This window comes from Salmo salar, chromosome ssa19 (genome assembly GCF_905237065.1).
Source record: "Salmo salar chromosome ssa19, Ssal_v3.1, whole genome shotgun sequence".
Classification (NCBI taxonomy): domain Eukaryota; kingdom Metazoa; phylum Chordata; class Actinopteri; order Salmoniformes; family Salmonidae; genus Salmo; species Salmo salar.
The window spans coordinates 77972222-77994471 of record NC_059460.1 but is presented as its reverse complement, the minus strand read 5'-3'; the positions used below and the strand labels follow the sequence as shown (position 1 = coordinate 77994471).

At 43.2% G+C, this 22250-nt stretch overlaps 1 pseudogene; it reads left to right on the top strand.

Annotated features, from left to right (window-relative positions):
- The first annotated feature begins 8394 nt into the window (after positions 1-8394).
- Positions 8395-21707, top strand: LOC106579669 (DDB1- and CUL4-associated factor 11-like; annotated as a pseudogene).
- Positions 21708-22250: the final 543 nt, after the last annotated feature.

The following is a 22250-nucleotide window of genomic DNA, read 5'->3' as shown; positions in this document are numbered from 1 at the left end:
GCACTGATCGCCTGTCAGTGAGACAACGCTAGCTAGCCAATGGGAGCGTAATAGAACGCCGTGGGCGTGGTTTTAGCTTACCTGCGTCTGGATGTCATTGGCCTAGTACATGGTAATTCAACCACTTCTAAAGAATAATGAACTACCAACCTGTCCATATGTGGAGTCAGTCAAATCAGAGCAATCACTTCCAGTGTCACTGAATGATACTTTCATCTGCCTTTCAGCAAGTTTTGGATCCACTCTGGCTGGGGATGTTGGATGATTGGGAATGGGAATGTGTCTTCCAACCTCGATCACCACACTAGGTGTGTTTGGTCTTGTTAACCAACCTTTAAAAAAACCAAAACAAATAACATTGAGTTAGTATAATTACCTTCCAAATGAAATACAAAAAAAATTTAATCCTGCGCAATCATCATTTTTAAATACACATTTAAGAGATTTTAAGACAAGTTTATAGCAACCATTTGAGATTTAGAAATCCAAATGTTACCCTATAGAACAGGTTCCCAAACTTTTTCACTCAGGCCCCACTTCCAGCATTGTCATTTCTTGTGTGTTCATGTGATATTTGAGTGACAAAAACAATACAACAAAATCAATGGGCAAAAAGAATGAGCTAAAAAAAATGTTGACATGGCCTAGTTGATTTGGACATTGATGACAACATAACTCAGTCTGCAATGACTGACATGACAAGAGGAAAACGGCTGATGTACTATCCAATTTCAAAATTGCACCTTGTGCATTCTGCTTTTACCATTTTCAGGAGTAAATTGAAATCCAGACTGAGCCCCCCCACCCCTCGATCATGTCAGAAATCACATTTTAGATTTTTTTTTAAAGTGTGTCTTGTTTATATAGGTACCTATTTGGAATTGGAATAGTCATGGTTTTTGTATTCCTTGGTTATTTGCACATGGTTTTTAACAAATCAATGCTAGGCAGCATCATAATAGGCTAGCTAGGGGGATGAACTAAGCTAGCCACCATCGACAACCACTGTGATTATTATTATTTGACCCTGCTGGTCATCTATGAACATTTGAACATCTTGGCCATGTTCTGTGATAATCTCCACCAGGCACAGCCAGAAGAGGACTGGCCACCCCTCATAGCCTGGTTCCTCTCTACGTTTCTTCCTAGGTTCTGGCCTTTCTAGGGAGTTTTTCCTAGCCACCGTGCTTCTACACCTGCATTGCTTGCTGTTTGGGGTTTTAGGCTGGGTTTCTGTACAGCACTTTGAGATATCAGCTGATGTAAGAAGGGCTTTATAAATACATTTCATTTGATTTACACTCAGTTGCTACACTTTATCAGACATGGCGCCGACTGAGATGGCAGCATCGCGACTAGCTCTTAAGCAACTCTGCAATATTTTGTTAGTTTATGTACTATTTTTTATGTTATTAGCTCAGGAATTGTTTTGTGTCATTACATACAGCCCGGGAAGAACTATTGGATATTAAAGCGGCGGTAACTCACCAGAACTTCCTGCATTACGACCAGGACTACGACTTCCCTGGAGCGGATCCTTTGTTTACTCTCCCGAGAGCAATCAAATTTATTCCAGAGGCTGATCCAAAACAACGCCGGCGAAGGAGAGGTACTCGAGGCGGTCTTCTGGTCGGACTCAGGAAGCATGCACACCACCCACCACTCCCGAGTATTTTACTCGCTAATATCCAATCTCTGGATAATAAAATTGATGAGCTCAAGGCGAGAGTTACTTTTCACAGGGACACCAGGGATTCTAACATACTCTGTTTCACAGAAACATGGCTCTTTCGAGATATACTGTCTGACTCTGTAAAGCCAGTTGGGTTCTCAGTACATCGCACCGACAGGAACAAACATCTCTCCGGGAAGCAGAAGGTTAGAGGTATATGTTTTATGATTAACGACTTATGGTGTAATTGCGATAACATACAGGAACTCAAGTCCTTCTGTTCACCCGACCTAGAATATCTCACAATTAAATACCGACCGTACTATCTCCCGAGAGAATTTTAGTCAATAATAGCCACAGCGGTCTATATCCCCCACCAAGCGGATACCACGACAGCCCTCAAAAGAACTTCACTGGACTTTATGCAAACTGGAAACCACATATCCTGAGGCTGCATTTATTGTAGCTGGGGATTTTAACAAAGCAAATTTGAGGAAAAGGCTCCTGAAATTCTATCAACATGTTGATTGCTGTACTCACACTGCTAAAACCCTCGACCATTGCTATACTACCTTCCAGAATGCATATAAGGCCCTCCCCCGCCCTCCAATCGTCAAATCAGACCACGATTTCACCTTTCTCCTCCCCTTCTATAGGCAGAAACTCAAACAGGACGCATCCGTGGTCAGGACTATTCAACGCTGGTCTGACCAATCGGAATCCATGCTTCAAGATTGTTTTGATCACGCGGACTGGGATATGTTCAGAGTAGCTTCAGAAAATAATATCGACACATACCGATACGGTGAATAAGTTTATCAGGAAGTGCATAGGAGATGTTGTACCCACTGTGACTATTAAAACCTACCCCAACCAGAAACCGTGGATAGATGGGAGCATTCGCACAAAACTGAAAGCGCGAACCACCGCATTTAACAGGTCAAGAAGACTGGGAATATGGAAGAATACAAACAGTGTAGTTATTCACTCCACAAAGTAATCAAGCAGGCTAAATGTTGGTATAGGGACAAAGTTGAGTCCCAGTTCAGCGGCTCAGACACGAGATGTATGTGGCAGGGTCTACAGACAATCACAGATTATAAAAGGAAAACCAGCTACGTCACGGACACCGACGTCTTGCTTCCGGATAGGCTGAACACCTTCACTTACTTTGAGGATAATAAAGTGCCACCGACGCAGGCCACTACCAGGGACTGTGGGCTCTCCTTCTCCGTGGCCGACATGAGTAAGACATTTAAGCGTGTTAACCCTCGCAAGGCTGCCGGCCCAGATGGTATCCCTAGCCGCGTCCTCAGAGCATGCGCAGACTAGCTGGCTGGTGTGTTCAGATTTTTTTCAAACTGTTGCTTCAAGATGGCCACCATTGTCCCTGTACCTAAGAAAGCAAAGCTAGTTGAACTAAATGACTATTGTCCTGTATCACTCACCTCTGTCATCATGAAGTGCTTTGAGAGACTAGTCAAGGATATCACCTCCACCTTACCTGCCACCCTAGGCCCTCTTCAATTTGCTTACCGCCCCAATAGATCCCCAGATGATGCAATCGCCACCACACTGCCCTGTCCCATCTGGACAAGAGGCATACCTATGTAAGAATGCTGTACATTGACTATAGCTCAACATTCAACACCATAGTACCCTCCAAGCTCATCATCAAGCTCGAGGCCCTGAGTGTGAACCCCGCCCTGTGCAACAGGTTCCTGGACTTCCTGACGGGTCGCCCCAGGTGGTGAAGGTAGGAAACACCTCTTCACTGATCCTCAACACTGGGGCTCCACAAGGGGTCGTGTTCAGCCCCCTCCTGTACTCCCTGTTCATCCATGACTGCATGGCCAAGCACACCTCCAACTCAATCATCAAGTTTGCAGATGACAACAGTAGAAGGCTTGATTACCAACAACGATGAGACAGCCTACAGGGAGGAGGTGAGGGCTCTGGGAGTGTGGTGTCAGGAAAATAACCTCTCACTCAACATCAACAAAACTAAGGAGATGGTCGTGGACTTCAGGAAACAGCAGAGGGAGCATCCCCCTATCCACATCAATGGGACCGCAGTGGAGAATGTGGAACGCTTCAAGTTCCTTGGCGTACACGTCACTGACAAACTGAAATGGTCCACCCACATAAACATTTTTTTATTTTTATAAATTGTTTTATTTCACCTTTATTTAAACAGGTAGGCCAGTTGAGAACAAGTTCTCATTTACAACTGCGACAGTGTGGTGAAGAAGGCGCAACAGCGCCTCTTCAACGTCAGGAGGCTAAAGAAATTTGGCTAAACACCTAAAACCCTCAAACTTTTATAGATGCACAATTCAGAGCATTCTGTCGGGCTGTATCACTGCCTGGTATGGCAACTGCACCGCCCACAACTGCAAAGCTCTCCAAAGGGTGGTGCGGTCTGCCCAACTCATTACCGCTGGCAAACTACCTGCCCTCCAGGACACCTACAGCACACGATGACATAGGAAGGCCAAAAAGATCATCAAGGACATCAACCACCCAAGCCACTGCCATCCAGAAGGCGAAGTCAGCACAGGTGCATCAAAGCTGGGACCGAGAGACTGAAAAACAGCTTCTATCTCAAGGCCATCAGACTGCTAAACAGCCATCACTAGCACATGAGAGGCGGCTGCCTATAGACATAGATTAGGAATCACTGGACACTTTTAGAAATGAATCACTAGCCACTTTAATAATGTTCCGTATCTAGCATTACTCATTTCATATGTATAAACCGCACTCCACACTATTCTACGGTATCTTAGTCACTGTTAAATTGTGTTTACATATTGCATCACCCATTTCATATGTATATACTGTATTGTATTCTATACTACACCACTGACTGTTAAACAGCCATCTCCAGCACATCAGAGGCTGCTGCCTATAGACATAGGTTAGGAATCACTGGCCACTTTAATAATGTCTCCGTATCTTGCATTGCTCACCTCATATGTGTAAACTGTACTCTATACTATTCTACGGTATCTTAGTCCAATGCCGCTCTGACATATGTATATATATTCTTAATCCATACCTTACTGAGATTTACGTGTATTTTGGGTATATGTTGTGAAACTGTTTGACATCACTTGTTAGATATTACCGCACTGTCGGAGCTAGAAGCACAAGCATTTCGCTACCCCTGCAATAAACACGTGTATGTGACCAATACATTTTGATTTGAATGTCATCCACAAAGCAAGTCCCGCAAGTCCCTAGTTTGGTCTTATCTTGATTATTGTCCAGTCATATGGTCAAGTGCTGCAAAGAAGGAACTAGTTAAGCTGCAGCTGGACCAGAAAATGCTCTTCATTGTAATCAGAGGGCTAATATCAACTATGCATGCCAGACTCTCTTAGCTAAGAGTTGAGGAAAGACTGACTGCATCAATTCATGTTTTTTTATAAGAAACATGAATGCGTTTGAAATTCCAAATTGCTTGCATAGTCAACTTACATACAGCACTGACACACATACTTACCCCACCAGTGGTCTTTTCACAGACCGCAGGTCCAGAACAAATTCAAGGAAACGTACAGTATTATACAGAGCCATGATTGCATGGAACTCCCTTCCATCTGATATAGCACAAGTGAACAGCAAACCTGGTGTCAAAAAAAACAAATAAAGCAACACCTCATGACAACGCTTCTCCCCCATGTGACCCACTTGTTGTGTATGTACTGACATGTATGTGTAACTCATAGATGCATACAAACACGCAAACTACATGTACATTCTAAAGTATTTGGTCTTTTCCGTTATGCAGTGGCGATTTTAGCATGTAAATCTTGGTCTGGCAAACAAACAAGAAATGTTGGGGATGCATGCCAGCTAAGCCACTACACAACACAACACTAAACAATTCAAATTATTAGGGTGAGGCACATGGGCTACTAACAGCTTACTACACAAAATACACTTAGTATTACTTTCTTAGCTACAGTATACATATCTCCCTGGCATATTACATCATTTATGCAGCAGCACAGAATACATTTTTGTACTCACTTTGTTGTGCTGTTCTCACTTGAACATGGAAGTGGCGCGGTGCTTCTTGTGGGCTCTAGAAAGAGCCCCGAAATCCCGATTTACAATTCCGAGTTGGATGAACGCTTAAAATTATTTTCTGTATTTTCCCAGTCGGAGCTAGTTTTATCTGAGTTCCTAGTTGTCTTGAACTCATTGAAGTCTGAGATTTCCCAGTTCCGAGTTTCCAGTTGTTTTGAAGGCGGCAGAAGTCATGCTGGATTGATGGCATGGCCATTGTATTAAAACTTTTCTTGCCCATGGTGTTACCCCCTTCATCGTAATATTCAATTGGTAGTTATGATCTTGTCTCATTGTTCCAACTCCCCTACGGACTCGGTGAAGGTCAAGAGACAAGACGCACTGCTTCTTGACACACTGCTAGCTTAACCCAGAAGCCAGCCGCACCAATGTGTTGGAGGAAACACTGTCGGACTAACAACCGAAGTCAGTTTGCAGGCGCTTGGCCTGCCTCAAGGAGTCGCTAGAGCACGATGAGACAAGGACATCCCGGCCGGCCAAACCCTCCCCTAACCCGGACGACGCTGGGCCAATTATGCGCCGCCTCATGAGTCTCCTGGTCACGGCTCATTGTTGACTTTGCAATTTCCAACTTGTTGTATAATGTTTATGTTCAATGGCGATGAGCACCAGTACGTTTTATCAATAATTTATCTTCATATTTATCCTTTATTTAACTAGGCAAGTCAGTTAAGAACAAATTCTTATTTACAACCACGGCCTACACCGGCCAAACCCGGACAACGCTGGGCCAATTGTGTGCCGCCCTATGGGACTCCCAATCATGGCCGGTTGTGATACAGCTGGATTCGAACCTGGGTGTCTGTAGTGATGTGTCTAGCACTGAGATACTTCTAATGTAAGTATATGGCAGCACCCAAGGGGCTTGAATTGTTTTGCTCTACCCGTAGAGTTTGTGGGGAAGTAGTGTCCCTTTGAGAGACAGAACACTGAGCCAATCACAGGGCAAGTAGAGAACATTACCAACCCCTACGCTCCGTAATTTCCACTGGCTGCCCCACCACCAGAGAAAGCACTGGCCTAGGCTGAAACACCTGCATTTTGGAGCTGCCTTACTCAAGAAAGCAAAAAAGAGACACGTGTGACTGCCAAAGTAACATGCAAAACGGGCAACAACAAAAATGCATGTGGTGCTCTGCCTGAATGACGCGTCGCCACTGCCATTATGTGTCAAGACCCAGCTGTCGCCATTGGTGTCTACTAATGGGGATCATAATACAATTTTAAATAAAATCCTTGTAATTTGTTGATATCCTTGCGGTTTTATGTCCTCATTTCAGGGTTTTCCTGTCGAGAATGCTAATCCATATATAGAGTTTTATAGACATGACTTGAATTTTATAAGGTCTACACATCCAAGTTTCAACATGCACTGGCACAATTTCAGTGGGTCACGTGACAGCAAAAGTGCACAGGCCACTGAGGTTGAAGTATGGACAAAGATGTTGTCATCTATCTGTGGTATATACTAACAAGATACGTCTCCGAATCCGCTCACAATGGGAGTCGTTGTCGTCAAAACGGCATGGCGGGATCTCTAGCTCCCGCCTATCCTTTCTTTGGATTGGTGGATAGATCTCATTATTGTAATCTTTGTTTGAATATTCGATGAGGGTTGTTGACGTCAACTGCCTGTATTCAATGGTGATCGCACATTGTTACAATACTATATACATAATATGACATTTAAAATGTATTTATTCTTTTGGAACTTCTGTGACTAATGTTTACTGTTCATTTTTATTGTTTATTATATAATTCACTTGCATTGGCAATGTTAACATATGTTTCCCATGCCAATAAAGCCCTTAAATTGAAATGGAATTGAGATGCCGCGGATAGAACAATGGGTTAGTTATAAACATTTTTGGAGACGCTATGCTACTAGCCTCATACCATGAACATGCATAGCCATCTCTAGACAACTCTGATATTAAGTGTTTTTTCTCAAAATTGCCGGGATGTCACGTGTTACTTATTACGAAACGTATATTCGATCAAATATAAGCCATTCATTTTTTGTTGACCAAATTCGACACTCGTTGACCTCCATACAAAAGCTCCTTGCTTGGTGGTAAAAAAAAATAATTAAAAAAAAAAAACATCTGCTTGAGGGAGACAGTTTTTCCGCGGATTTGAGTCTTCCTCTCTGGGCATAATAAAAGACACGCGTTGGGATTCCAGCATTGTAAACATTATGGTGCATAGCTGACGTTTAGCATACTTTGGTCTGGTAATATCTTGAAAACATCGGCAAAGAAAAAGGCTGATCATTTACAGATAACAACCGTTTTCATAAACTGACTCGTGACAACATAATTGGCAAGTTATTACACTTAATCTACAGCACCAAAGAACTGTCAAGCATGTTTTAGTGTATGTTAGGTATTTAAGCTAGGCTAGCTGGTTACATAACGTTAGTCCATAGATTAGTCAGACAATACATGCGATGGTCAGCTAGTGATATGCAACTAACGTTAGAGTAAGTAGATTGTGCTTCTTGTTTTGCCATAAATTATCCTAGCTAAGTATTTTTGGTAGTAGTCTGTCAATCTCTCACACAAACATATTTCTGACTCTTATCATTATTCACTTCTCATAGACAACATAATTGACTTCCCTGCCAAGCTCACTGTCTATGGGCTCTGTCTAGTTCCGGGATGTCCGGCGGTCGGGGCTCCAGCGTCAACCCTGACGGTTCTGAAGCAGAATCCAACAGCGGTAGAGGACGCAGATCGCCTGAGTGGCAGCAGGGTGACATGCAGTTATTAACTGAGGAGGAACACGATTATATTGATGTGCTGACTTACCTATTGAGGAGGTAAGTTGTAGCTGGGACTGGGAGACCGGGCTCCTGAGTGGTGCAGTGGTCTAAGGCACTGTATCTCAGCGCAAGAGGCGTCACTACAGTCCCTGGTTAGAATCCAGGCTGTATCACATCCGGCTGTGATTGGGAGGCCCATAGGGCGGTGCACGATTGGCCCAGTGTCGTCTGTGGATGGCCGTTATTGTAAATAAGAATTTGTTGTTAACTGACTTGCCTACTTATTTAAAAAAAAATAAGTCTAGCTAAAGAGTAGACCTAGCACATGAGAAGTGCTCTGCTCCAAGTCAAAACCTACTCAACACCATACTCTAGCTGTCACGGTTGTCGTAGGGTAAAGCGGACCAAGACGCAGCAGGGAAATGTGCACTCATCTTCTTTTATTTCAACGGACAAAGAAGGTAAACCAAACTCAACACAACAAAACGACTAATAACAGGCCAGTAAGGCACAGAGCTATACACAGCACAATCTCCCACAAAACAAACACATACCTATATATAGGACCCTCAATCAGAGACAACTAGAAAACACCTGCCTCCAATTGAGAGTCCAATCCCCAATTAACTAAACATAGAAATGCAAAGAACTAGACTAAACATAGAAATACATTAACATAGAACAGTGCCCAAAACCCCGGAATAATAAATCAAACACACCACTAAACACACAACCACCCCGAACCATATAAAACAAATACCTCCTGCCACATCCTGACCAAACTACAATAACAAATAACCCCTATTACTGGTCAGGACGTGACACTAGCTGTGGGAAGTAGGGATGCAGAGGGCCCTGAAAAATCTGAATAAAAAGAACTAGTGTATGTGAGAACTCCTTCAAGACTGTTGGAAAAGCATTCCAGGTGACTACCTCATGAAGCTGGTTGAGAGAATACCAAGAGTGTGCAAAGCTGTCAAGCTGGTGGCTATTTTGAAGAATCTCAATTATAAAATATATTCTGATTTGTTTAACATGGTTACTACTAGTTTGGATGTCTTCACTGTTATTCCACAATGTAAAAAATAAAAACCCTGGATTGAGCAAGTGTGTCCAAACTTGACTAGTACTGTGTGTGTGTGTGTGTGTGTGTGTGTGTGTGTGTGTGTGTGTGTGTATATATATATATATATATATATATATATATATATATATACTGCAAAAAAAAATAAAGGGAACACTTAAACAACACATCCTAGATCTGAATGAAAGAAATAATCTTATTAAATACTTTTTTCTTTACATAGTTGAATGTGCTGACAACAAAATCACACAAAAATAATCAATGGAAATCCAATTTATTAACCCATGGAGGTCTGGATTTGGAGTCACACTCAAAATTAAAGTGGAAAACCACACTACAGGCTGATCCAACTTTGATGTAATGTCCTTAAAACAAGTCAAAATGAGGCTCAGTAGTGTGTGTGGCCTCCACGTGCCTGTATGACCTCCCTACAACGCCTGGGCATGCTCCTGATGAGGTGGGGGATGGTCTCCTGAGGGATCTCCTCCCAGACCTGGACTAAAGCATCCGCCAACTCCTGGACAGTCTGTGGTGCAACGTGGCGTTGGTGGATGGAGCGAGACATGATGTCCCAGATGTGCTCAATTGGATTCAGGTCTAGGGAACGGGCGGGCCAGTCCATAGCATCAATGCCTTCCTCTTGCAGGAACTGCTGACACACTCCAGCCACATGAGGTCTAGCATTGTCTTGCATTAGGAGGAACCCAGGGCCAACCGCACCAGCATATGGTCTCACAAGGGGTCTGAGGATCTCATCTCGGTACCTAATGGCAGTCAGGCTACCTCTGGCCTGAGCACATGGAGAGCTGTGCGGCCCCCCAAAGAAATGCCACCCCACACCATGACTGATCCACCGCCAAACCGGTCATGCTGGAGGATGTTGCAGGCAGCAGAACGTTCTCCACGGCGTCTCCAGACTCTTTTGCTCTGCTTTAGTGACCTGTTTGAAAGATTTTCATGGTTGTGCTTTTTCTTTTCACGTCTGTCAGGTGCTCAGTGTGAACCTGCTTTCATCTGTGAAGAGCACAGGGCGCCAGTGGCGAATTTCCCAATCTTGGTGTTCTCTGGCAAATGCCAAACGTCCTGCACAGTGTTGGGCTGTAAGCACAACCCCCACCTGTGGACGTCGGGCCCTCATACCACCCTCATGGAGTCTGTTTCTGACCGTTTGAGCAGCCACATGCACATTTGTGGCCTGCTGGAGGTCATTTTGCAGGGCTCTGGCAGTGCTTCTCCTGCTCCTCCTTGCACAAAGGCGGAGGTAGCGGTCCTGCTGCTGGGTTGTTGCCCTCCTACGGCCTCCTCCACGTCTCCTGATGTACTGGCCTGTCTCCTGGTAGCGCCTCCATGCTCTGGACACTACGCTGACAGACACAGCAAACCTTCCTGCCACAGCTCGCATTGATGTGCCATCCTGGATGAGCTGCACTACCTGAGCCACTTGTGTGGGTTGTAGACTCCGTCTCATGCTACCACTAGAGTGAAAGCACCGCCAGCATTCAAAAGTGACCAAAACATCAGCCAGGAAGCATAGGAACTGAGAAGTGGTCTGTGGTCCCCACCTGCAGAACCACTCCTTTATTGGGGGTGTCTTGCTAATTGCCTATAATTTCCACCTGTTGTCTATTCCATTTGCACAACAGCATGTGAAATTTATTGTCAATCAGTGTTGCTTCCTAAGTGGACAGTTTGATTTCACAGAAGTGTGATTGACTTGGAGTTACATTGTGTTGTTTAAATGTTCCCTTTATTTTTTTGAGCAATATATATATATACACATACATACATACACACACACACACACACACATACATATATATATATATATACACACGATTTTTAGAATAACTGCCTTTACCAGTCCTGTATTATTGGACCGATTTTATAGCCGTCTGTAGTACATGCACAAAATAATAATTATCCGCCCCTAATGCTGAATGGAGTGATTGCTCATTTGGGGTTCTACATATGTAGCCGTAGTTCATGTCACTGAGCACAAAGTGTTTTCCCAACCCTCTCCCCATCTCTGTGTGCACCTGAAGGGGGAAGGTGAGGCTGATCCATGTGAATGGTGCGACAGGTCCGCAGCTCGTCCAGTTGTTCTCGGACTCTGACGAGTACATCGATTGATGCCTGGCAGGGGCGCCTGGGAGTCAGCTGCAACCCTCCTGGTAAACCAAACTGGGTGTCATTGTTGTAGTGTGCACTAGTCACAGACATCCTGCGGTTTTTACTGTGAGCGCAAGCAATGAAAGGAAAAACGACCCCAAGAAACGTGATTATTTTATATAGTGCTCTTCATACATATTTCAATGCACTTACTAGACAACACTGTTAAATAAACAATAACAAGTGTCTTAAGACTGAACATAATGCATGATAATGGCATGTTCCTTTCAAAAGTGTTAATACCTACACTTGTATGCCCCACTGGTCTCTGGCTGACTGCTGCTGTGGCTTGTGTCTTGCCAGTGGATTCCCAGCCCGACACTCAGGAGTTGGACCCGAGTGAAATCCGGACTCAGAACCTCTTGGCCATTGCCTCATCCGGCCTGAAAGCCAGGCAAAGCTTCACATGCTGACGGAGGTGAGGTCGAGCAATTTCATGTTGGTCTCGCTTTGTCACAGTAGTTTCTTACAAAGTTGTTTCTCAGGTCAAGAGGGTAGTTCTTTAAAAAAAAAAATATGTTCTCTGAGGGAACAAGGCCGGTGTCAAGGCTCCAGTTTTTCTCACAGAGAGTGCATTCACATTCGCTCACAGTGAGTATATCTACACATGCATAAACTACTCGCCGTGAAGTCATTGCTAAAACAAGTGAAAGCTGATGCTTTATAAATTGTTCAATTTAATAGTTTAAACTTGTTTACATGAATAAAGCCTTATCGATCAGATCATTGACCTGAATATTGACAGGTGAAGAGGAGCCTGTTGTCATTGAAATGTCTCCTCTGTTTTCTGCCCAATCATGTGGCACAGAAGGACACATACCAGTAGAAGGCATTCTGTGGTGTGTACAGTAACAATGGCAACATGTTCCTCTCAGCCGGCCATGGTAAGGACGTGGGTTGTGACAGTGGTGTGAGAGAGGAAGTGGTCTCCCCTCAGCTTGGAAGCTCGTTTTTGTTTGTAGTAAAAAGTGTGTACTTTAGCCGTATCCAGGATCAGCCACTATTAGATCTACTTATGTCTGTTGTTGGACTACTGCTCTACGTTGGTCTCTGCTGTTTCTTCATGGCCTTTCCCCCGCTGGAGATCTGTTGGAGGATTGGATTGTCTGTCTGACTTACAACTTTTTGCATACGATATTTCATTTGTTTTGGTGTGATGTATACCGTGATTGATGTGTTCAGTTGTAGTGAAGACTACAGAGATGTGACACTCTATAGTAAAATAGTTGATTGCAATCTGATTGTTTTAATGAGACTGGGATTACGCATCACTTTATGACAGGACAAGGTCACTTGGGTTCACTGAACTCCTTTACCGGGCTGGACTCTTTCAGGCCCGAGGTATTGGACCTTTCCTTGAGGAGCTAGAGCTCATCTTTGTTTTTTTGTGTGTGTGGTGTGATTTATTTGGTTAACATAACCAACGCAAAATAATTTTTGAAGTTATTTCAAATGTTTTAAGGGTTTATGCAAGGTTATTTCCATACTGATTTTAATTTTTTTAACACGATTCCTTTGTATTGGTGTAGACTTGATGGACCAGACGGGACTCATTCCCTTCCAAACCAAAAGGAGAAATCAATATTTTCTCTGGTAGGCACAACCTACCTGGCACTCCTACAAACAATAACCTCAAGTCAAAACCATTACATAGAAAATGGCACCCCAGATGGGACCTCTCCTACATTGAGAAATAACCAAAGCAAATCTCTTGTGTGGAATTAAAACAGTGGATTTACCCCAAGAAAATGTGCTCATCCATATCATACCTTTCAATGGGAATACACAGGGCCATTCTGACAATGGGGCTGACAATTCAAATCATAATGTGAATGGACCTGATTTTGGGCCAGAGCCCTGGGTATCTGCATGCTTGGTCTGGACCACAGCTGGTCTAACCAATTACTCTTATTGACCTGGATCTGTGTGGATGTACTGAGCTAGCCCTCCCTCTGATACCCAACCTTCCTCCATTGTCTGGTTTATCACCAGAGGTTGTGGTCCTATAACTTCAAGGTGACATACTTGATATTTGTCAGACTCAACAACATCTCCAAACTCTAATCCATCATAAATGCAAATGTCTGAGTGAAGAGCAACAGAGCGCAATGGAATTCTGGGACTCAGTGAGCACGCTAACCCACATGCTGACGGAGCTCCGTGAGAGCGGAAGAAGGAAACAACACAACCATTACAGTGGACTGGGGAAAACTATTGCAATTCCTTTTAGTTCTTAACGACATCGCTGTGTTTACATGTCCAAATACATATTAAAACAATGTCACTTTTTATTTATTTTTATCGGTAGTGACCTCTGGTTCCTAACACATGCTTCCCTGTCTTTCTCAGACCAGAACATACATCTGTATGACACCAGTAGGGGGCGCTTTAACCTGAAGCAGTCATCCCCGACTCCCACAAGATGCTCTATTCCAGCTGGTCTCACTACACACACTGGGAGGGTTGCTTTTAAAAAATAGAATGTTTTTGATGCATGATTATAACTTAATTTGAAGATATGGAGGTGGGATGACAGAGCTTTAAAGTAATGGTCCAGTGTTTCTACATTTCTATGAAATATGGCCTATAATTACATGAGTTAACTAGCATTTTTTTTATAAGGAAAACAATTTTAAGTATATTAAAAAGCAGCTTTTCTGTATTTGAGTGGTGTGGGCGTATACTGGTCACAAATATTTTTGCAAGAAAAATACATTTTTTGAACCGGTCTGTTTAAAATTAAAATTTGTGGTGGGGTATTCTTTATTTATTTTTTTAATTCTCCAATTAGTAATGCTTTGGCCACATATGAATATAGGACACGTCAATAACATTGTTTGGGTATGAGTTAACAGAATATGAACTTTTCAGTGGACAGTTACTTTAACCAGTCAATAATCACGGGAGCTTTGATAAATAAAAAGCTAAACTCTTGCTAATTTTGAAACGAGTGATTTCAAAATCACTAGATTTCTGTCACAATATTCTCCAGAATATAGGCTCAGAATCGCTCTTGGGCTTCTTGTTAGGATGTTTCATTGTGTAGTTTGTACTGACGTGTGCCCTCTTGTATCCCTCTAGTTTATGTGTGCAGTGTAGATGGAGACAGTGAAACCCATACCGAGCTGGACCACAAGTTAGTGTTTCTCCTCATAGTACTTATAGCTTAACCAAGGAGGAAATTAACTATCCTACCTACAATCCTCTTGATTCACAAGGATGCATGACATTAGAGCTAGTCATCTCAGCCATCTATTACTGGTTTTGTTTCCCACTGATGGAGCAACAGGAAATGTTTTAAATTAGATAAATTAATCGTCCAGAACATCAATTACATGGATAGCTGAGTACTTCAGTTCATGTGATTTCCCATTTAATTACTGATTTTTAGGCAAACTAACAGTGTGTGTGTGTCTTGAACTTTTACTTATGAATTGATGTCAAAGTGAGACTTACACAGATTCTCTCTCAAGTTAGGATTGAAACTTTTTAAAGGTGCACTATGCAGAAATCGATCCACCATTTCCTGGCTGCTAAAATTCTGATAGGCTAACTAATTTCAGTTTGTGACAAAACAAGCAAGTGTAGTGTACAGAATCATTGTACCATCTACAACGCTGTGAAATATATTTTTGGAACTAAAAACCATTGTATTTTCAGCTGTTTTGAAGCTGGTGTGTAAAAGACAAAACGAAACTTAAGGGACGCATCGAAATAACGCACATAGAACAGATCTACTGCTTCTTAGACTTGCTTCTATAACCCACTTTTCTGTGTGAATTTGGTCCGGTTGTCCAAAAAGTAACGTATTTTGCAGCTTTAAGCGCAGCCCCATTTCAGGCAAATTCTTTCCATGGGTTGTAGATGTTCCATAGTTGGAGTTGTCTCTCAGTGTAGGCTGGTTAATGTTCTGTTCTTCCCTTGTAACCCAGACGAGAGATCGTTCAAGTTTCAAAGTTTATTTGCTATGTGCACAGGATACAGCAGGTGTAAAACGGTACAGTGAAATTCTTACCTTGAGAGCTCTTTCCCAACAATGCAGTGATACTACTACTACTACTAATAGGAAATATTATAAAACATTGAAGTAAGAATAAAAACCACACAAGAACTATGATGATGGTTAAAGGTTGTTTCTGCCAGTATATACATGTAAACGGAGCTGAAAAGTGACTTGTAGCAGGAATACATAAATACTTATGGTAATATACAGTGCCTTCAGAAAGTGTTCACGCCGCTTGACTTTTTCCACATTTTGTTGTTACAGCCTGAATTTAAAACGGATTAAATTGAGATTTTGTGTACATAGCTCAAGTTTCCATCCAATTTTCATGCAAATATTCTAATATATTAGTTCCACCAAACTGACTTGTTGCGGATAAAAACCAGTGCGTGATGATGCACACAATGTACTTTTTCTAGTTACGTTTTCATGTAACGAATAAAAATGAAATTTTCGATGCGTTTCCATTGCATTTTTAACTCTACTGATTTTAGTGTTGTCACGAACTGTCGCAATAGCAAATGTGCCTACTTTGGTCTTGGCATGCGCTCTATCCAACAGTTACAGTGTGGGTAGGCTAGTCTACGTGATGAGCTTTATTATGGATAACAGCAAGAATATTTCGATTTGTCAAGCATCGATCATCATGTCACCAGAATAAGACCCTCAATATTCATTGGAAAAGAGCATCAAGATCACTGTGCTCTTTCACCACCCTGTGAAGTTCATCATAAATGATTGAATCTGGAGCCTAATAAACTGCATGGTTTCCTGAGTCGTAGTGGGAGGACCACACACCGTATCATCGTGTGACAAGTTTACTTCGATATGATGGTTATTATATCAATATTTGCGCATAAGTGTTTCCACAAATTTCTCGCATAATTAATTTTACTGACATCAAAAGATCCCACTTTGTCGAGCTTGTTTTTTTTCTACATTTAGAAAGTTTACCGAAACATTTTCTGTTTCCATCAGGCCTGTCATGACTCTATATATTTATCAGACGTACTTTACGCGTGTAAAAAGTTTGGCTGGAAACCTGGTAATTTGACTACACACAATACCCCATAATGTCTTGAGTCAGTCAGTATTCCATCCATTTTGTTATGCCAAGCCTAAATAAGTTTTGATCGCTCGGAAGTTGGAGATTTCCGAATTACCAATTGTTTTGAACACGGCATTAATCAGACTCGCGGCTGTAATCGGGGTATTGTGTGTATTTAATACATTTTGAATTCAGGCTGTAACAACAAACGGTGGAATAAGGGGTATCAATACTTTCTGAAGGTTCTGTTACATGTAAACAGAAGTAATAGTGACCAGTAGCAGGATAAATGGTAATTGCAATCAATGGACAACAGCGTAATGGAGTAATACATCTAATCATTTTAGCAGCAGTGTAGGTTGTCTGTGGATGACCGTATAATCTGTGGGAGAGCAGTATGGCGTGTCTTTGGCATCATTAAAACGGAAGACATGTTTATCAAATAACTCTCTGTAATTATTATTACGCGATTAAACTGATTAATCGTGTAACTGTAATTAACTAGGAGGTCGGGGCACCAAGGAATATATTCAGATTAAAGTTATACTTTTCCTAATATAACTTTCAGATATCATACTATCTGATCTGAGTCTTCTGATTAATGACGTATTCGTTTACCTCAAGTCAGTCTCATTCCAAACGTCGTAAACTGTTGGTTATCTGCACAAACCCAGTCTTCACTATCAGTCATCCATACATCAATTGTCTTAAAATCAGTTATTTGCTAACTAAATAATTCACAGAAATGCATAACAAACAGATATGGTTACAAGGAAATGATAGAATGTGCCCTAGTGGGCTAAACCGGCATGGCAGCTTGTTACACAAAGAAAGGGGGTTGGGCTTGAATGAAAGTAAATACGTTATCTTGTGCATTCTAAATTACCGCCCATTTGGAAAAGGAAAATGCAATAAATATTTACTCTGAGCTGCGCTTCGGTAGGTTGGTCGTAGATGCTGGCCGTGTTGGCCAACAGAGATCTTCCTGTCCTCGGAAGAATGTCACTGGTGGTAAAATGGATACGTTGTATCTTTGTTGTGTTTTAGACTGGATAGTCGTCCGTCCTTTCCTAGCCCACGTCTACAGTGGTCGCTGCTAACTCAACGGCTAGGAAGTATCACTTCTGTAGTGAATAAGAGTTCAAAGTTCATACCATTCACAACCAAAGCTCACGCTGAGGTTGGCTTAGTTCTGTACTTGACATGTGAGTCCTTTTAACGCAGAGGCTGCAGACCTCACGTACCCGGAACAGGAGGTTACATTTTGTCACTGATTTATATAGTGGAGGGGGAGAAGGGTGTGTTTCATAGTTTATAACCCATGTCTCTTCACAGGGGCGGGCCACTGATTGGTCAGGGCTCTTTCCTTATGAAAACCCAATTCTCTCAATTGGGAGCTAAATTACATTTAATCTCCTAACAAACAGTTTCAATATCAAACATTTAAATTGCACAACAATTCCATGTGAATCTGATAACTAGAATGTGTATACTTTCCCAGGTACAGTTTGTCGTCCTGTCATCAGTCATAATGTCTCAGATGACAACCGAACTGACATCCATACTCATTAAGTACCTGGTATATTTCCAACTGGTTCTATTACCGAAATATGGTTCCTTTCCCCCCACTTGTTTGATGTTCCCAGACTCTCTATATTTAACAAAGGCTATTCAAAAGTCCTTCAGTAGGGTCAGAGAGAGAGGGGAAGGGAGAAAGGTATTTATGGGGGGTCATAAACCTTACCCACAGGCCAACGTCATGACAAGTAGTTAGCCATTTTAACAGTCTTGTGGCCAGGGGATAGAAGCTGTATAGGAGTCTGTCTGAACCTGCCAGATGGCAGCATGGAGAACAGTCCATGTCTCGGGTGGCTGGAGGCGGGACATTTTTCAGACCTTTCTCAGACACTGCCTGGCATGCATGTCCTGGATGACTGGGAGCTCGCCCCCAGTGATGCGCTGGGCCGTCCGCACCACCCTCTGTAGGGCCTGCCGGTCGCGGGTGGTGCAGTTGCCATACCAGACTGTGATACAACCTGTCAGGATTCTCTCAATGGTGCAGCTGTAAAAGTTCCTAAGGATCTGAGGGGCCATGCCAAATAATTTCAGCCTCCTGAGAAGAGGTGTTGCCATGCGACGTGTGTTCTTCACAATTGCTGGTGTAAGAGGACAATGTTAAGTCCTTAGTGATGTGGACAACAAGGAACTTGAAGCCCTTGACCTTCTGCTGCTTTTACCCCACCCCTGTTTCCTGTAGTCCACAATCAGCTCCTTAGTCTTTCTGAAGTTGAGGGAGAGGTTGTCACCACACTGCCAGTTCTCTAACCTGTTGCCTACTCTCACCAGCTGGGGTCGACCCGTCTGTCTTCTCTCTGGCTGAGGCTGGTTAATGTTCTGTCCTTCCCTCTTAGCCCTGATAAGAATAGGTTCTGTGTCTTCTCTCTGGCTGCCTCCACAGATGGGAAAGAGGTCATTGGAGAGTGAGTGCACCCAATTTATTTCATCCCAATTTAGCATTTTCCGAGACATTTGAAAATAAAAAAATAGTTTGTTGCGTTTTATAGCCTAGCACCCTGTTTTTTCTTCACAGAGCAAACGATGGCTGCTTCTATGTCATCGATCGGGAACAGAATAAGAGAACTCTTAAGGTGTGTGTGTCCGCCCGCCTATGGACATTGGCATTGCAAGTATTCAGTCACAACCTGGTCACCCTCTGTCTTCCCACTGTAAGCTTCACACCACCGCCTCTGGTTTTAGCTGACGATACAGAGCAACCCTCTTCTCTTGGGACCCTTTTGTCATGACCCACATCACTGTGTTGTTGACCTCTGCCATCTCGCTCTCCTCCCTCCCCCCCGCCCCTTCTATCTCCTCAGATCAAAGCTCACGACCACGATGTGAACACAGTGGCGTTTGCCGACAGCTCGTCACAGCTGCTGTTCTCAGGCAGTGACGACGCGCTCTGCAAGGTGTGGGACAGGTAGACGCTGCGGGAGGACAGACCCCAGCCCGTGGGCCAGCTGTCTGGACACAGAGACGGCATCACCTTCATCCACAGCAAGTTAATAGAGAACCACTACCGTGTGTATGCGTCCAGCATGTGCAATCACCCTCTTACATTCTCTTACTATGTATGTAATCATTGATATCAAAGCCCTAAACACATACATGGGACAATTTACTGTTTATACACAAATGCACTGTTCTGATATAACTGGACAGGTAAAAGCTATGCAGTGCCGTTTCACCAATCAGCAAGAGCTTCGATAGTGAGGAAGGATGCATTATTAGTATTTGGACAGGGTCTAAAACTCTAACCACTCCATCCTGATACTGTGCACATTAAGGTATAAACCTCCCCTGTGTGCCTGACTCCACTATCACTGTCAGGAAGATACAGGTTCATTATAAACCTCCCCTGTGTGCCTGTTGACTCCACTAATCCCTGTCAGGAAGATACAGGTTCATTATAAACCTCCCCTGTGTGCCTGTTGACTCCACTATCACTGTCAGGAAGATACAGGTTCATTATAAACCTCCCCTGTGTGCCTGTTGACTCCACTAATCCCTGTCAGGAAGATACAGGTCCATTATAAACCTCCTCTCTTCACCTTGCAGGGCGACGCCCGTTATCTGATCTGTAACTCAAAGGACCAGTCCATCAGGCTGTGGGACATGAGGAAGTTCTCCCCCATGGAGGGCCTGGTGGCCTTGCGGCTGAACATCGTCCAGCAGGACTGGGACTACCGTTGGCAGCAGGTTGCCCAGAATGGTGCTGGGGAGACCATGAGGTTGCTGTACATCTGTACTGGGTCCTAGTCTAGATCACATTTAGATTAGCAAGTGGGCCAGAAACACTAGTTGAAAAGGCCACTCCAATCCGACTGTAGTCTACTCTAGATTGCTCTCAGAAAATCTCATATTTGCTATATTAAGTATTGATGACATGGGTATACAGTATGTTTAGTCATTCGTCTCCTACTACCCCTCCCATTGTTGTTCAGCTGTACTTGAGGCAGCTGTACTTAACTGTCCAATAGCTGGTTGTGTCGACTGACCTGTCGTTTGCCTGCTGTCCATCTGTCCTCCCAGGCCAGGAGACACAAGCTGGCAGGCGACACCTCAGTGATGACCTACAGGGGTCACTGTGTTCTGCACACGCTCATACGCTGTCGGAGTTCACCACCGGACAGAAGTTCATCTACACTGGCTGTTCCACTGGGAAGGTCATCGGTGAGTCGCTATGCTGGGGGGGGGTCAAGAGCAGTGTAATGTGTGCTAACTGTGTGTGCGTGCCCAGTCTATGACGTGTTGACGGCCAGCGTTGTGACCCGACTCTCTGACCATGACGCCTGTGTGAGGGATGTCAGCTGGCGTCCCTACCAGGACATCATCAGCAGCTCTATAAGTCTCTGTTACTCTGCTCCACTCTACTGAGGGGCAGCGCTCAATTCCATTTCAATTCAGGAAGTTAATTTTAAAAATGTATGTGAATGAATATGAAGTCTCTATAGACCATTTAGAATACTCTTCTTATTAAACCAATGTGCTTGTAAGTTCGCTCATCCTTCCTGTCAAATGACATACTGACATCTCTCTCTTTCTCTCTTCACAGTGGGACGGAGCAGTGTGTGTGTGTTTGGGAGCACAGGCAAACCCACCTGCTGGATGAGGAGAGGTACTGGGGGTGGAAACATAGGATGAAAAGGAAGTGATATCATAAGTGTGGGACAGCCTGACTGTGTCAGTCAGTGACATCACTATGGGGAGAGGCAGGACCGCAACAGAGGGAGGAGAACAAGCTCAGAGTGAACTGTGAAATTGCATCGATTCAATGCTGGATAACAATAAATACAGTGTAAGTTCTTACCTCAGTGTGTTTGGTGTAGAAGCCATTATTACCCCCTGTATTCACCAATCTGCAGAGAAGGGATACAGTTGAGGCATTGTCTTCTTTCAGGGGTGTTACTCCTACACAGACATAATCCCTCCAGCGACAGTGCAGATGGAGCCACGCTATCTTGTGTTATAAAACAATGAGATTTAAGGAGAGTTGTCTCTTCTGATGCACCCCAGTGTACAGTAAGAATAGGACAAAGTTTGACTGGAGCTGTTTATGCAGAACTTATTGAAGCTCACTAAGAGACCGTAACAAGCCTCATGCCCACATTGTGTTTTTGTTGCTTAGAGGAAAAAGCAGCCCCCAAATAATGCATATGTAGACTAAAACAATGTCATAAATCACAGAATGATGATAATTCAGTATAAGGTATATTGTAACGGTATTAATGTCCAGGGGTAAAAAGACAGTGTACAAAACATTAGGAACACCTGTGCTTTCCATGAGACTGACCAGGTGAATCCAGGTTAAAGCTATGATCCTTTATTGATGTCACTTGTTAAATCCAATTC